Source organism: Octodon degus, unplaced genomic scaffold (genome assembly GCF_000260255.1).
Source record: "Octodon degus isolate 3935 unplaced genomic scaffold, OctDeg1.0 scaffold00132, whole genome shotgun sequence".
NCBI lineage: Eukaryota > Metazoa > Chordata > Mammalia > Rodentia > Octodontidae > Octodon > Octodon degus.
In genome coordinates this window covers 1,723,925-1,742,408 of record NW_004524708.1, presented here as the reverse complement: position 1 = coordinate 1,742,408, position 18,484 = coordinate 1,723,925, and positions in this window count along the sequence as shown.

The window sequence follows — 18,484 nt, the reverse complement described above, 5'->3', positions numbered from 1 at the left end:
GGCGGTCCGGTCCCCGTGCCCGGGAGGCTCCGGGCGCGCGCAGGGCCGTGCGGGGCTGGCGGGCGCGGGTTTGCTGTGCGGAGTCGCGGCAGCGGGGTGCGGCGGAGAGCGCCCCCAACCAGCCTGAGCAGGGTCCTCGGAGCGCGCAGGAGAGACGACGAGCCTGGCGGGAGAGGCAGGGGCTCGGCGGGGGCGCGCTCCGGTAGGGGCCGCCTTCCCGGAGTTCCAGAGAGAAGCGGGCGGTGGAGAGGCCACAGCGAATTCAGACCTGCTGCATCACTCCGGACCGTGAAAAAATTCACCGAAAAAACAAAGATGGTCTTAAATGTAGATGAACGCCCAGGTACACACGTCCCAGGGCAGGTGCTCCAACGAGGTAAAATGCAAAAAGGTTTCGAGTTGGCCTCTCATTTGGTGGCGGATTTCTTCCTTGGGCTGGGAGGGAGGCAGCTCGCCAGGGCAGTGCGCTGCACCTGCCCGGGGGATGAGACCAGGATGTGCAGAAAGAAAGGACCACCGTGGAGCCAGGAGCAGCACGGGATGTGCTGATGGTGCAGAACCTTGCTTGCCAACTCCACCCGAATCTCGTAGTGTAAAGTAGAAGCCAGAGAGATGTTCTTATTTGTAAGTTACAAGAATGAGGGGTTGGCCAAGGCAGGCTCCCAGTCCACCTCCTCAACTCCGACACCCGAGGGCAGATGGAGAGGCCGTGTTCCCTCTCCCTGTAATGTTCTCCCCGAAGACGAAGTTTTCAACAGTGTCCATTTTATTCACAGGTGAGGAGCCGGATGGTGCTCAGAGAAAATAGCAGTGAACACAGGATGCGCTGGAATAGGAAAAACAGTGTTAATAAATTATTTTTATTATAATTATTATTTATTATTATTTTTGATGGCGGTAATGTGACCGTCACCTCTTTCAGTTTTAACAGACACTTCCCTCATAGAAAAGCTTTTGATTTTCAATCTGATAGAACATGGCCTAATCCAGTAGTGCTGAATTATGGTTCTAAAAATTGTAAATGAAAAAAAAAAAAGTCACAAACCCTTAAACCCATTTTCCATCAGCTTTCTAATGTGCAGTATATTTCTCTTAAGGAAAGATTGACCCAGACTCTACCGTCTACTCCCAGTCTTTCTTGTGCAGCAAATAAAAGCTTTCACACATGATAGTAGGGGCTGCTGTCAGCTATTTGAGACCGAAAAATTACTTTCACAAAGCATTCCTGTTTCATTACCTGCTCTTCCCAAGATTCTGTGGTCTCTCCCTTCTTCTCTGCAAGAAAGGAGCTGGAATGCAGCTGCTGGGCAAATCTCCCCTTCCTGAAACTAAGCTCAACAGTAGCCAACAACTCGGGTTGTCCTAGTGCTCCACAGTGCTTTCACTTGCTTTTCCACTTCTCATTTCCACTTGACTTTAAGAGCTTACTTATTCATGGTTCTCTGTTGAACTGCTTTTTTCCCAGGCCCCAAGCTACTGCTCTCCACTGCCTGTTAGCTGTTTCACAAGACATCATTGCGCAGGGGAGAGGGAGAGTCTATTGTGCCAAGGTTTCCTACTGAGGAGCCTGTCCAAGAACGTGTAGCTAGTGTCACCATGGCTAACTCGGGGATTTGTTTTGTGCAGGCTCTCACGACACAGCTCAAACTCCTAGCGATCCTCCTGGTTTTAGCCTCCCCAGCACTGGGATTACAGGCGTGCGCCCCCAAGCCTGGACTGTTTCACCCACTCAGCACGCCTGGGGCAGGGCTGGTGCCACGTGTGGTGCCAGGCATCCAACCAGCCCCTGCATTTGCCTAAGCAGACGCTTAGTCCGCTGAGCTATCTCACCGGCCTTACTACCTTGGGATTTTACTGCGCTGTGCTACAGTGCTGTGAGGCTCCCTGGTAGCATGTGGGAAGCCCTGGAGCTGGCTTGGGAGGTGCGGTCCATAGCTGAGTGGGGCCAGACGCGTGGTAGACTTTCTCCCTGCTATTGAGCAGCCAGTAAGTTCTGTGGAAGTGGAGCCGCATTCGGGTGATGCACAGCTCACCAAAGCAGAAGGCTGCATAAGAGCTTTAGATGAACAAAGAGATTCAGGTAAGACCTCTGCCTTTTAGAGCTAGAAAAGTCACTCAGCCAGTTTTCTCAGTGGGTGCTGCTATACCTACATGCTAGATAATTATATGAAATTACAATTAATTATAAGAAATTTACCCAGGGCACCTTTAATGCACCACTTTGGGCACCTTCCTATTGAGAAGGGTGGGCCTTATTGTGCGGCAATACAGTTTTCCTTTCAGTGTCTTCAAAATCCCCAAGTGGAGAGGCCCAGTGTTATCTCTTACTCCTTACTCCTCACCTCCCAGTCAAGTAGTTGTCACCTTCTGTGTTTACAGTATGATTGTCTGAAATACGTTCATTGAAAATTCTTTGACAAAGGCTCACATTTAGAACCCCAGGACTGAAAATACCCTGGGGGCCCTGTGGCATGGGGGACAAGGGAGTGCAGATGTTTTGAAATTGTATTAATATCATCTAGAATTGGCAGGTGGGTAGATGGAGGTTTACCTTGATAATTCACAAATCCAGCTCCCTCAGAGGACCTGGTGAATTGGAAAGATACAAAGAGGGCTTCTTTGCATGACCTGAGACAAAAGTAGTGAGTTCACAGTTATCTTAGTGACCAAACTCCTCCCATGAGTAATCCCATAAAATTTCCCAGGCTAGAAGTCAGTCCCAATTGGAGCTCCTGGGAAGTTGTTACTTCCTGGGAAAACCTACCCAGCTTGTGGAAGATGTATGTGGAAAACCTACATACATCTTGGGAAGTGTTCTTGTTCAGCCAGGACTTTGCTCATGAACTTTTATTCTTACGGAAACCTTGTATGGATTGTGTCAGGCAGGGGACCATACAACATAGAACAAAATAAACGTCTCTACTATCATGGAGCCTGTACTTCAGTGGAAGAGACTGGCAATAAACACATGAATTAACTATATAATGTGTCATAAAATCAGAAGTGCAGTTTTGGACCACGAAGAACATAGCTTTTTGGCAGGATTATACAAGACATCTTTTTTCCAATCACAGCATCCCTAATTGATTTACTATTAGGGCCTTGAGAACTTGATACTCTTAGCAGTATGATAGATGCTCTTTTACTAATTGTGGTATCCCTTGGTAGTGGAGTCACTTTTCAAGCCAGCGTATCCCGAAAAGTCTAGTATTTTTACAAGGACCACTGGAATGTTTATAGGTAAAGTAATAGCTTGAGGCATTTCACATCTTACAAAGGATATATAAAGGTCATCTTCCAGAAGATTGCCTGTTTCCATGTCATAGTCCACTAGTGATTAATGGGATACACAGTTTGTAGTAATCATGATACTCATCCTAATTCTCTTATTCATTTTTTATGGACTTTGGGTATAAGATCAACCCAAAAATGTACTTGAAAAATGTCTCCTGTGGACACACCATTCATAACATCCTGAGGGTCCTGTGCGTTGCACCTCAATCAGACATTAAAAAAATACAGAGAAGAATCACAAAGTGGAAAGCAAACAATTTCAGTTCTTACTGCCTCTGAGTCACAAAAAGCAACGACAGTGGTCTTGAGAGGACTGAGGTATTAAGAAGATCACCAGATCACACCATCATAAAAAAGAAGTGCTGAGGACTCTTTAGAAAGACCTAGAATGAGAAGCTTTGAAAGGAAAATTAGATACGAAATTTCAGTAGGAGCTTCCCAGTGATAATCTCTCTCTCTCTCTCTCTCTCTCTCTCTCTCTCTCTCTCTCTCTCTCTCTCTGTCTCATAATCTCTCAATTTCAAAACAGGTTAAGAGCTAGGTGAATTTTCATGAAGAGGATTGTGTTAGCAGAGGTTGTACTATGAGTTCAAAGTGGCAGGACAGCAAACCCAGAACCTCTGCTCCAACCATAGCAAAAAAAAAAAGGACTAAAGAGAATTCTAGAGAGTCCAACATGGGATCCCTGGTTTGGGGAATCCTGAGAATCCCTGGTCTGGCAAAATCCTCAGGTCAAGGAGCCAGCTGAAGTGGACCTTAGCAGCACAGGACATTTTAAGCATTTGCCAACCCCAAAAGGCATGAGTCCACCCTACAACAAAAGCATCCAGGTGAAATGTAGGAGGAAGACAGGATTTGCAAAGGTGGGAGTTGCAAGGTCAGTGTTGGAAGATGGCAGATGTTTATGTAACATTGTATTCACTTCAAACCTCTTTTCTGGGTGCTTAATGGCATAGTCAGCATTATCATTGCTATTTATCTAGTAGTTGGTCCCTTTTTCAGTATTTTTGCCTTTCCATGCTGAGTATCCCTCCTAAACACTGCTAGATGATACTATATTTTTCCTATATCACTACAAAATGCAATGTTTTTCTTTGTTTTGTTTTGGTGGGAGTGTTTTTTTTTTCATTTATGTATTTAGTACAAGGTCTCACTACACAGCTCAGACTCGTAGTGATCCTCCTGCTTTCATCCTCACCAGTGCTGGGATTACCAGCATGCACCACCACACCTGGACTTGTTCCAGCATACCCTGGGGGCCCTGCGGCATGGGGGACAAGGGAGTGCAGATGTTTTGAAATTGTATTAGTATCATCTAGAATTGGCAGGTGGGTAGATGGAGGTTTACCTTGATAATTCACCAATCCAGCTCCCTCAGAGGACCTGGTGAATTGGAAAGATACAAAGAGGGATTTTTTGCATGACCTGAGACAAAAGCAGTGAGTTTCTGTTCTCTTTCCTCCATTCAGGCCACAGAAAGGGTTCCATTTGACCATTCAAGAGCTCCTCACCACTTCTGGTTGGGGTGAGAAACTGTAAGCAGAGAGGAAAAGCAATGCTCCTCATCTCTGGAATGCTTTTTCACAACCAAGGAAACGCATTTTTGTCTCAAGCTTCATTATTCCTGAGAAAGGCAGCATAATACAGCTGCATTCAGAAAGATTTGATGTGATTTAATGTTTGTATAAATAACACTCTGGCTTCATCTCACCTGTGTTTTGTAGAAAGCTGCATTCTCCTCTCAGATTTGGGGATGAAATCTTTATAACACTCTATGGTAGAAAGCAAACAGATAAATGTTCTTCACTGGTTTACATTATACCTGCACAGGGTACGGGTGGGGGCTCCCTGTTAAATTGTTCAGAGGACAGATACCCTTGAGATATTTTTTTCTCCTTTTTTTTTTTTTTTTGTATTTTTAGTTCAGGGTCCACAGGGTGTCACTACACAGATCAGACTCATAGAGATTCTCCTGTTTTCAGCCTTCCAAGCACTGGTATTACAGGTAGGCGCCACCAAGCCCAGTCTCAGTCACCATCTCAGCATGCCCTGGCAGCAGGGCTGGCATAGCATGCTGGGGATCAACCCCTGGTCACTGAGCCTGCCTAAGCAGGTTCTTTAGTCCACTGAGCTATCTGGCCAGCCCCAGATTCCCTTGAAAGCAGCACTGAGACCTGTGTCTCCCATAACTGCTGATTGTCCACCATGCCTCTGTTGTTTCAATGTATTTATTTGAAGGTTTAGGTATGTGCTTTGAAGTGTCTCTTCCCATTTACTCTGTCCTAAGAGTTGCTAGTGATCTCTAAACCTTTCAGATACTCTACAGTCTGTGTTTTCTTTTGTGCATCATGGCCAGAAATTGAATCACAAGATAGGTTAGTGACCAAGGAGAAAGAGCAAAGAACTTGCAGTCAGCTAGACATGAGTCTGACTTTCAAGAGGATGTCACACGGTTGAAAAATGTAGAGCGTAAGGTGGTTAGTAGAGTATGGCATCTTAGTCAGGTGTGATAGTGCAACTCTATGGGAGACTAAGGCAAGAGGAGCACAAGTATAAGCCCAGCTTGGGTAACTGTTCAAGACCATGTATCCAAAATTAAAAAGGGAGGAGGCTTTAGCTCAGTGTGAAAGCTCTAAGTCTCTAGTAATAAGGGGAAAAAGACACCTTAAAAACCGTAACAAGTCATATTTGATGAAAACACACTTTCCCTCTCTGGAGCATTGTTATAACTTGGGTATAATTTGTGTATCTCCCCAAAGTCTACAGAGGAGGGTTTGACTGCCAGTGTGGTGGTACTATAAAGCACTGTGGACCTTTAAGAGGTGGGGTCTTATGGAAGGTCCTTAGCGCATTAGGTGTATGGCTTCAGAGGGCATTGAGGGACTTTGTCTCTGGATCTCTGGCTATTCCTAGCTTCAGAAGTGACAATAGCTCCTACACACAGCCTGCTTTCACCATTCAGAGTCCTTTCCAGAAGTCTAAATCAATAAGACTGCCTGATCTCAGAGCTAAACCTCTAAAACTGCAATGAAGACAAATCATTGCTCTTTATTAAGTTAGTTGCCTTGGGTATTACATTGTAATAACACAAAGCTGACAAAGGCAATGTTCTGTCAAGAACCTGTTCCAAAGAGTTTTGGAGGAGATATTCTTAGGAGTTGGGGACCTCACTACTGCTCCTAACAAGCTTCAGAGGCAAGAACAACAAAAGGGCCATCCAGATAGCTCAGGGGACTAAAGCACCTGCTTAGGCTTCATGCATTCCCCGGGATTCTAACCCCAGCATTCCATGCTGGCCCCACCCCCAGGATGCACTGAGATGGCAATTGAGACTGGGCATGGTGGTACACGCCGGTAATCCCAATGCTTGGGAGGTTAAACACAGGCAAATCACTATGAGTCTGATCTACATAGTGAGACCCTGTAGACCCTGCAGACCTTGTACCAAATACATAAAAAAAAAGCATGGTGTAAAAGCACTGACTTTAGATCCACTTCAGATAACAGTACTTGTAGTCCACTACTTGAATGCCACCCACCCACCCACCACCACCATGATAGCCTTCTGAAAGGAGGAGTAAGTGTTAATATCTCTGAAAAGACCTGGTCTCTCTGTTTTCTTTAATAAAGTATGTTTCAGAAGAAGAAGAAAAAACTTGCTTAGTGCTTTTAAATTGATAAAGAAAAGAGGAAAGCAGTTTGCTTAGAAAGAACATGGACTGAGACCATAAAGGTCAACAATATCCATCATTTTTGCGATAGATACTACAAAGGCTTTGGAAGGCTTATAAACCCGCGTGCTCTTTGCACTATTTTTTGAGACTTATGCATTTTGGTAGAAAATTAGGCTTGTTTAATCTTTTTTTTTTTGGGGGGGGGGATACGAGTTCTCACTACACAGCCCAGACTCATAGTGATCCTCTTGTCTCAGGGATTAATGGCATGTGCCACCATGCCCAGTTTCCAGGCCACTATGGCATGCAATACCAGAGAACAAACCCACGTCCTTGTGCTGGCCAGGCATGTGCTTAGACTGCAGAGATAGCTTTTTTTATTGAGCCTTGTTTTAAACAAAAAGTGAACAAAGACACAAATATGTATTTTTTATTGCATGTAATTGTGCCTGTGTGTAGCTTGGAAGCAGAAAATATATAGTAAAGGGGGGGAATAGATTGACAAGGAGTGATTGGTGGTAAAATTATCAACTGAGTGCAGAGGGTTTTTTAGGATTTATCTGGGTAGCTGTTTCATTTAGTATCACTAATGTCAAAGACGAACAAGCAAGAAAATTTATTTTAGACAGGCACAGTGGTGCAGGCCTGTGAACCTAGCACCCCAGAGGCTGAGGCAGGAGGACTGTTGTGACTTTGAGGCCAGTCTGGGGTACATGGTGAGTCTAAGCCCTCCTTAACTACATGGCAAGAGCCTGTCTGGAAAGAAAGAGAAAGAAAAAGAAAGAAAGAAAGAAAGAAAGAAAGAAAGAAAGAAAGAAAGAAAGAAAGAAAGAAAGAAAGAAAGAAAGAAAAAGATTTTATTTTATTCAGGCTACTAGAATAAAACAATGCTCTAAAATGTCCCAGCATCATGGTGGTTCTTTTGACCCACAGAGGGAGGAACTCAGGGTGATTTATTCTTGAAGTTGCTTGGCAGTGAGGTGAAAATCTCAGGAAGTTAGCTGAAAAAGAAGTGTTCCTCTGTGTTTCTGCTAGTTTCAGGGGCAAGGACAGTTCTAATCTTAGTTCATCATTTATGACATAAAGATGAGGAAGTTAGTGTCCGGCTTTTTTAGCTAGGTCAGGAAAAAGAAGGTAAGAGTTTGTCTTCATCATTGATGTACAAAAGAGTTCCTTGTGACTTTGTGAAAACAAAAATTGGGGGAGTAAATTTTTACAGCATTTCTTTTCTGAGACCTCCACTGAAGCTTGACCTTGGCAAAAATTTTTATAGTTCTCTTTTGAACCATAAAATTACAGGAATGTGTGTTAACAGTTATTAGCAAAATTAAGAATAGTGATGTAAGCAAGTGAGTTAGCTCAGTGCTGAGACAGCAGAGTCTGGGTGTGGTGGCGCACACCTGTAATCTCAGCACTGCAGAGGCTGAAAACAGGAGGATCATCGGGAGTCTGAGCTGTCAAGTGATACCCTGTACCGAATACTCAAATGGAAAAAATAAAAAAGAATGATGGCATGCCTATATATTTATTCTTCCTTTTTCTTATACTGCCCTCATTAGTACCTATGAAAAACAGTGAAAGAACATAGTAATTCCCCAGTAACTAGTTAAAAATATGTGAATTTGATAAAACATTCATTATATTGTTAGCTTAAAAGTTACGGATATTTTAGAATTTAGAAGCTATAAAACTGTATCTCAGTAAATCCTTTAAAATCATGTATACAACCCTAAATAACCTATAAAATACAAACTGGTCAATGTATTTGTTGTTCTTGAGAGATTTTTTTAACATAATTTTCATTGTTTCTATATGATTATTATCAATAATCTATCTTGAATATAGGATTTTTAGAATATCTGACTAGTATATTCAGCCAGTCATTGTTTATATGTTTGTGCTAAGTTTGTGTGTGTGTGTGTGTGTGTGTGTGTGTTCATCTTTGCATTACCTATGGAAGAAGGTAAAATAGGAATTAAATTATGTTTATGAGTTGGAGGAAACAAGACCCTGGACAGTGATGATTAAGTTCCAAACAACTGAAGAATAGATGCCAACAATAAAACTTCTGCATTTGTTTAGCCAAAAGAATTGGACAGAGTTGGAAAGTGTGAAGTTGACCCCCGCGAGAGCAACCAGGCCAGCTAGCTCCCACTATTGGCTCAGGAGGGGAGCCACCTTAGCCTCAGAAGCAGGTGAGAGGAGTGTGGAGTGGAGGCCAACTGCACTAGTACTGGGTGCTTATCAGAAAAGCTGTCCAGCAGGCACTAGAATAAGAAGAACTTCCCCAGTCTGATCACTGCAAAGGGACACAATTCTTAGTCTTTATTGGCTATGATGAAAAAGGAAAACAGTATTATTTATAGTCTGTTTAAATATTAAAGAAAATATTAGGCAAAAATCTCAGAATCATCATTTTGGGAATGACACAATGATAAAAATAATCTTCTTGGGAAATATCCAATTAGCTATGAAGGATTCCCCTGGTAAGCAGAACTAATAGGAGATGCTGCTACTGTTTCCCTTAAGGCTGATTTGCAAATACTTAAACATGATGTACACCCCACACATAGTCCTGTTCTGGGCCTTGCTCTTTCTGGAAGTTCTAAGGGAGTCAGCTCACAATTAACATTCTTAATAGTTCTCCAGGGTGTACACATGACTTCTTAGGGTGACCGTCTGAGCAGGAACAAGACAGTCCTTAGGCAAAGCATGGATGGTTTCCGGAGTCTCAGTCTCAGATGCCTTCGCCTTTTGATCACTGACTTGATAAACATGTATCTGTAGGCAAGAAGAAAGCACACCAGTTGGACACCTAGAGAATAAAAACATATCTGATTAGCAACAGAAAATGGTCGTTCATTTGTATCCCCAATAAAATTATTTTTTAAAAAAGGAACAGAAAATACCGAATTGGTACAAGGGAATTGACAAAGCAGGACTTACAAATCTAAAGATTTAGAAGCCATCTCAGAAATTTGGTGAAGACTAAAATCTGTAACCACCTACAAATGTATTGCAAGATGACCTTGGAAGCAACTGTCTCCTTCACTCCCGCACTGCTGGGCAGGCTTTCCTGAACGTTGTGCTCTGCTTACCCTTTGTCTTCCTTACTGTTCTCTTGTTGTAGGGACAAAATATCTGGCACCCAAAATTAAGGAAGGAGCCTACTTTTTACCCCCTTGCTCTCTTTTTTTTTCTAATGTAGAATAAGATGCTATTTAATATTGTTCCTCCATAGTTAATATGTTTTCTATGTATATGCTTTAATATTTTTTTTTCTTTACAATTAGTTTTGGACCGTTTCATTTTTGTGTACCTTGGTGTGATTTTACTCATATTTGTTGTACAAAAGGTTCGTTTTTCTTGGAAATGTGGTGCTATAATTTTAAATAAATGCAGATATTTTAAATCTTTCAGTATTTATTGTCTACTCCCTTCTACTTTGAAAATTCTAATTACATGAGTATAAGTTTCTTGATTTTGGCACAGAGTGAGCTATTATATGACTGATCTGTAAATTCTTTCTTCATGTTTATTTTAGACAATTTATTGTTATATTCATTTAAGCTTGTAAATAATTTTTTTACAATGTGCAATGTATTGCTAATCTCATGTATTTATTTCAGAAACATTTTGCTAAAATTCACTGTCTACATCTAAAAATAAATAAATAATAAATAAATAAATAAAACAAGAGTCAGTAACATCCCTACCTTTAAGAAGTTCCTGCATCCTGGGAGTCCAAAGAAGCCGCCACCAGACAGCCACTACGTGGAAACTGTCAGATATGTCCTGCAGTGGTGAGCACACAAGGCTCAGGACAAGTAGAACCCTCAGCAGCACCACACTCGCCAGCTACCACAGGACAAAAGCAAGCTATAGGTAATAGGAGCAAGGAGTCTGAAAATAGCAGAATCATGCTGCTATCAACAACAATGCCAATTAAATGCAATATTAAACAAACAAACAAAAACCCAAAACACAAAATTAAGGAAAGAAAGGTTTATTTAGCTCACAGTTTGTGAAGGTTTCAGTTCATATTTGGCTGGCTCCTAGGCTATCCACCCCTGGGTGGGTGTAGCACTCACACCCATAGTCCCAGCAGTGGATCATAAATTAATCACAAAGTCTAGAAGCCTGCCCCATGACTGCATAAGGCTTTTGGAGGACAACTAGACACAAACCATCCCACCCTTTTAAGTGGCAAGACAATCTGAGCCTAACAGGTAAAAAGTGATACCTGGGCTGGGGAGATAGCTCAGTAGTCTAAGGACCTGCCTGGCCAGTGCAAGGGTTTGAGTCCCAGTACTACATGCTGTGCCAGCCCACAGCACCTTGCTGGCCGCCGAAACTGGGCATGGTGGCACATGCCTGTAATTCCAGCACTGGGGAGGCTGAGACAGGAGGATCACTACAAGTCAAGGTTCATAGTGAGACCCTGTACCAAATAAATAAATAAATGTTTAAAAACAATTTATTTTACTTAAAAGACAAGACCTACCATCTTTACAGCTTGCAGGCAAATTTATATCATCCAAATTCTCCAAGCAATCTACCTATAGAAAAACGGCACATTCTTCTTTTTAAAAAAATTGATTCCATCATTCTTATTGTTTTATGTGTGTGTGTGAGAGAGAGAGAGCACAAAAGATGGAACATCATGAACTCTCTCTGTGTTTTCTCTGAAGTCTCACTTAAGAATGTCATCCTGGGAAAAGAAACTTAGTCACTGGGGGTCCTATCTCACTGTCCTGTGGAGACTCCTTAAAAAACTAGAACTGGAAATCCTGTTCAAATCAGCTATTCCTCTACTGGGAATTTTCCCAGAGTAACTGAAAACATCATATCTTCGTGATATATGTGCACCTATGTTTATAGCAGCGTAATTTGTGATAGCCAAATCTTGGAAGCAATTAAAATGCCCATCACCTAAGGATTTTAAAAAGTGAATTCTGAGTAGTGAGGTTGACTAAGCCAGGGGTCATGTGTTATTTCTGAAAAGAAAGGAATCAGATACTTTATGGATTTTGAAAGTATGCCTGTCTTCATAAAGCAATGAAGAGAGCTGAAATTTGGCCTGTAATTTTTTGGTCCTTTAATATGATTCAGGATTGGGGCCATGGGGAATACACAGATAAACAGAGAACCTACTTGAAATCTTATTTTACCTCATACATTTATGAGAATCTCTATGTCTTAATTATCTTGGCCATAAAGTCCGGGACTCACTACACATATCCACAAGTATCAAAACAAATGTGGGTATAATTTGAAAATTTTAAAACACTATCCATATATTTTAAAATATTCTAATTCTATATATTAATAAATAAGTATTTTGATTAATGAAAGCTTGATATAACTTTATATTGGATGGTAAAAATGATATGAGAATCACAGTACTTAAAAAAGACTTCCAACTGAAATGGAAATGACAGATTAAGCTGATTTCCATGGTGGTAGCCGTGACCATGTGTGCGGCATCTTTGTTTTGTTCTCTAGTAGAACCCTCTCCCGCAAGCAGACCTCTCTCCAGGTGTTCACAGACACCAGCTTGGGGACCCTGAGAGCCAGGAACTACAGCTATGGCCACTGTCATAGGATGAAACATAAACAGAACTTCAGAGACCTGGGAGATAACATAAAGCACTCCAGTGTTGGCATAATGGAACTTCCAACAGGAAAAGGAGCACAGAGAATATTTAAAGAAATAGTAGCCCAAAGTTCCCCAATTTTGATGAAAAATATTAATTTACAAATCCAAGATGACTAACAGCTCATCATGTAAGCTCCGAGCAGCAATGAAACCAAGCAGCCCTAGCAAACCTGTGGTGAACCACCCACTCGTGAGAACACTGCGCTCTCGGCACGTTCATCCCGAGCGCATGTGGAATGCTTGCCAGAATCAGGCTATTTATTTGGCCATAAAACAAGTGGTGATAAACTAAAAAGGACTAAAGAATACAAAATTTGTTATGCCATTAGAATGAAATTGCATCAGAAGGCAATGAAAAACTTGAAATTCTAACACCAAAAAATGAAATATTAATGTGTCTAAATAGCTAATCAAGAATGAATCACACAGAAATGAGAAAACACTATAAACTTAGCAAGAAGGGGAACATATAACACAGCTTATGTGATGCTGCCAAAACAGTTTAAGAAACTTTGTAACTGCAAATGCCAACATTAAGAAAAGTTAAAATGATCTAATATTGAAACTCAATGCACAGGAATGAGTAAATTAAATTCAGAGCAAGCAGAAGAAAGATATAAAAGAATGGAAGCAAATGAAATATAAAAGGGAAAAGCAACAGAACACGCAATGAAAGATTAATTCTTTGAAAAGATCAACAACAAAAATCCCTATTTGTTAGGGGGCCTAATCTCCTAATTTTATACATAGAGAGTGTTGCAGAACACATGTATACACACACACACACACACACACACACACACACATACACACACAGAGATACACATAATAAATATAGAAAATAAATGGGTTCAGTGCAGTTGCATAATATAAGTATACAAAAATCATTTTCTCCATATGCTTGCAGTGGAAATATGTACAAAACAGTATTAAGAAAATAATCCCATTCACAAAAATACCAAAAATAAATATTTAGGAAAGAATCATATACATATAACATTGCCATACTGAAATTATAGCATCATTGACAGAAATCCTGCGCTGGTATTTTGAAGACCCTAATATTGCTTAGAAGGTAATTTCATGGGCACAGTCAATGCAGTCCTTATCAGAATCTGAGCTGGCTGTTTTTTCCAAAAGTGATAAAATGATCCTAAAATATAATCGCAAATTTGGAAATTTTAGGAATAGAAAAAAAAATAATTTCGAGAAAAAAATAGTAGACTTATATGTCTTGATCTCAAAATTTACTACAAAGCTACATTAATCATTACTGCTAGACCAAAACTTAAAGAAAAAAAAAGGGCTACAAGGACATCGAACATTTTGGCCCTAGCCTTTCAAGGTCAGCAAGGACTTAGGAAATAGGAGAACCTGTACTGTAACATCCTGTAACTTAATTGTGTTCCAAATTTTGTGATCAAGGAGATTTTAGGGACACAGAGGAAAGTGATCGATGATTTGGAGTGTGCATAAGGAGAGTCATATGGAGAGAAAACATTCTCTCAAGCTTTCACAGAGAGCAAATTGGTCAAGCAATGGCCATGACTCATCCACATGGTTGACACTGACAAAGGATCTACAAACTGAGGTACAGGGTTTCAGGTTAAATCTTGAGGGGATTTGACTGACCTTATCAGATACAAAAGTTACATCTCTTGTTATATAGGTCTTGCTCTTTCTTGGTCTTAACCATCCAGCAGAAAAGTATGAAAATGAAGTGTAAAAGGTAAAGCCATATTAATATGATGAGCTGTAAAATGCTCAAGTCAACAACTTTGGACATTGACAGTCTTATGGAAAACTCACTACTATTATGGACTGTTGGACTGTATTAGGATATTTTTCTGAATTCATACACCTATGGTATTTAAATGACAATGGAATGCCCTTCTCTGACAAAACTAACCAAAAAAGGGGGATACAAATGAAAGACCATTTTGTATTTTTATACTCAAAATAGGATAGATATACAGCTTCATTCTCTTAATTCAGTGAATAGAGAGGTTTGTTCTAATAGTGTTTGAGACAGGATAACAGGTCTGCATCTTGTACAATGAATAACCACTAAGACAACAATATTCAATGCATTAATTATTGAAAATGTACTATGTAATCGGTTGTGAAACTGTCTCATTACTGTTTGTTTCTCAATAAAAATATTTTAAAAAATCATTACTGCTAATAGCATAAAGATAGACACATAAATCAAGCTATAATTTGAAATGATAATATTAAAAACATGAAAAACTGAATGACTTAAATAAATTGGAAATCATATATCTTATGAGGATATAAAATTCAGATTATGTAAATTCTGAGGTCCCAAACTTATTTTTCTTTTCTTTTTTTTCTTTTGGTTCCAGGGATCGAATTCAGGGCCGTGAGCTTGCCAGGCAGATGCTTCTGCTACTCAGCTGTCTCTCCAGAGCTATAAAATCTTATGACCTCAATAAGAAGCAAACAAACCATTTATAAAAGGGGCATTATTAAATGAATTTTTCTCCAAAAGCAAAATGAACAAGAATAAAATAAAAATTAGAACACGAAAAGATGCTCAACATTCATTAGGAAAATTTAAATAAACATACTAAGATAACTTTTCATCTCCACTCTGATGGCTACTACTTAAAAAACAGGACAAAAATGTTGGCAAAGATTAAAAACCCTAGCACGTTGTTACTCAGAATGTAAAACCATGCCATTGTTTTAGAAAGCAGCCTAGCAGTTCCACAAAATGTGAAACACAGAATTATCTTATGAACAAAGTGTCTCTACTTATGGCAGTTCAAAGGCCCAATAAGAAGAAATGAAAATACATGTCCATACAAAAACTTGTATATAAATGTTTACAATAACATTACTAGTAATGCCCCTAATCCAAATGCCCATCCTCTGACAAATGAATAACTATGGAATGGTCACACTATGCAATATTGCTCAACCACAAAAAGGACTTTTCATTCATTTTTTCCTGTATTGATATGTGTTGCATCTTGGATGAATCTTGAGAAGCTTATTTTTTTTTAATTTTCTTTCCTTTTTTGTGGCTGGCTCAGCCTGCCCTGTTGGGGGTGGGGTCCTAGGGTGCTGGGGTTCTGGGGTGCTGGCACAGCATGTGGTGCTGGGGATCAAGCCGCAGTCCCTGTGTTTGCCTAAGCTTGCCTAGGTAGGTGCTAAATGAGTTCTGGTGTTCTATTATATATGAGGATGAAAAAAGATAATAATAATAATATACCATAAATTTTGAAGAAGCCAAAAGAAATTATTTAAAATGTTTTTGCCAGAAGGAAATTGTAACTGTTTGAAGGGGTAGATGTGCTTACTATGAATTTGAACATTATGTATATACGTATATATCCAATGATGCTTTATGAATAGGTTCAATGTTATGTGTCAAGTAAAAATATTAAAAATGTGAAACAAGGCAAGTTCAAAAGACTACATATATTTACTTCATTTATAAGAAGTGTCCACAACAAGCAAGCCTACAGTTATAGAGTGCAGGTATTAGCCACTAGAGACTGACAGGAAGAAGACTGAGGAATGCCTGCTAAAGAATATAGTGTTTCCTGCTGAAGTAATGGGAATAGTGGCATAGCACGTACAATTGTGCAGTCTTATCAGTCTTATGAATATGTAAATGTTATAGAATCATTATGGTTTTATCCAAAATAGGGAAGATTATTTTAAGGTTAAGTATTTTTATCTGAATTTGCATTATTGAAATAGATAAAAAATATACTTACTATTTGAAAAATGCCTCTTATAGATAACTTTTTTGCCTATACTACTTAATTTATACTTCAAAAGTTAATTAGGGTCTTATTTTAAACAGAAAAACTCAGGTCCTGTCCTATATCTACTTGATTAGTTTCTGCATTCTTGGAACCTGCCCCATTCTTGTGATTTCAATACATTTTACCTTCTGTGAGACAACCAGGAAGGACTCATGTTGATGTGTTGAACAAGGGCCAGCAAATGTCAGCCTTTCTTATCAGAAATGTGCCGGAAATATTCAAACCAGTATTGTATTATTCATTGTTTCCCTGACACATGTTTCTCTATCCCACTTCTAAGATTACTCACTCAGGTTAAATGCAGAGGAAAGTCCTTGACTACACCCACATCAACAATCAACAAATGGGATCACCACAAATTAAAAAAAAACTACACAGCAAAGAAGCAAGCAACAATGTAAAGAGTTCATCTACAGAACAGGAACAATTGTTTGATAGCTATTTCTCAGACAGAAGACTGGTATCTAGAATATATAAGAACTCAAGAAAATTAGATCCTGAAAAATTCGATCCTGATATCTAGATTATATAAAGAACTCAAAAAAATTAGATCCTGATGAACTTTACCAGTTCATTAACAGATGAATTAGAAAACAAAAAACAAAAAACACCGAATCAAAAATGGGCACTTGAAATGAATAGCCCTTTCTCGAAAAAAGAAGTATCAATGGCCAATAAATACATGGAAAATGTTAACTATTATTGGTTATTCGAGAAATACAAATTAAAAAACTGAGATCCCATCTTACTTCCAAAAGAATGTCTAATTTTAAGAAATCAACTGCACCGGGGAGATGGCTCAGTGGAATAAGCGCTTCCCTGGCAAGCGCAAGGGCCTGAGTTCAATGCCTAGTTTCGAAAAGAAAAAAAAAAAAAAAAAAAAAAAAAAAAAAAAAAAGAAAGAAAGAAAAAGAAAAGAAATAAACTCACAACAACTGACAGTTGGTGAGGCTATAGGAAAAATGAGTCCTCCTGCCTTGTTGGTGGGAGGGTAAACTTGCACAACCACTCAAGCCATCAGGAAAGGGATTCCTCTGAAAAGTGAAACTAGAATTTCCTTTGGACCAGGTTATCTCCCTCTCAGTTGTCTTCTCCAAAGAGTTAAAGACATCACATTACAGTGACACATGCACACCCTTGTTTATAACAGCACAACGAATGCTAGCTGAAGCTTGGAAACAGACTATAACGCCATCCACAGGTGAACTGGTAAAGAAAATGTAGCATTTATACATGTGCACTACTTACTCTACCACAGAGAAGGATAATTTGAGTCACCAGTAGCAATACTGATGCACTTTGGGGTTTTAGAGTTAAGTGGAAAAAAAATCAGGCATAAAAGGCTTTAAAAATCTCATGATTCATATCATATGAATCATGTCTATCATATGTCTTCTATGTCTGTCATATTCAAAATATAAGTAAAGAAGAAAACAAAAAATAATAGGAAACGGGGAGGTAGATATTTTACAAAATGGAAGAGGATTGAGAGCTGGAGAGAAGAAGGAAAAAGATGAGGGGAAGAGACTAGAATCACAGTATTAAGATGCACTCTGGCTGGGGAGATAGCTCAGTTGAATAAGTGCTTGCCTGGCAAGTGCAAGGTCCTGATAGAGATTTGATAGCAATTTCTAGCAATTTGATGGCAATTTCTCAGGCAGAAGACTGGTATCCTGATTGCTTTAGTGGTTGTATAAGTTTACCCTCCCACCAACAAGGTAGGAGGAACCATTTTTCCTAACAGCCTCACCAACTGTGGGTTGTTGTGGGTTGATTTCTTAATTACAGACATTCTTTTGGAAGTAAGATGGGATCTCTCGAATAACCAATAATAGTTAACATTTAATTTGTATTTCTCAAATAACCAACAATAGTTAACATTTTCCATGTATTTATTGGCCATTTATACTTCCTTTTTCGAGAAAGGGCTATTCATTTCAAGTGCCCATTTTTGATTGGGTGTTTTGTTTTTTTTTTCTTTTCTAATTCATCTGTTGATGAACTGGTAAAGTTCATCAGGATCTAATTTTCTTGAGTTCTTATATATTCTAGATACT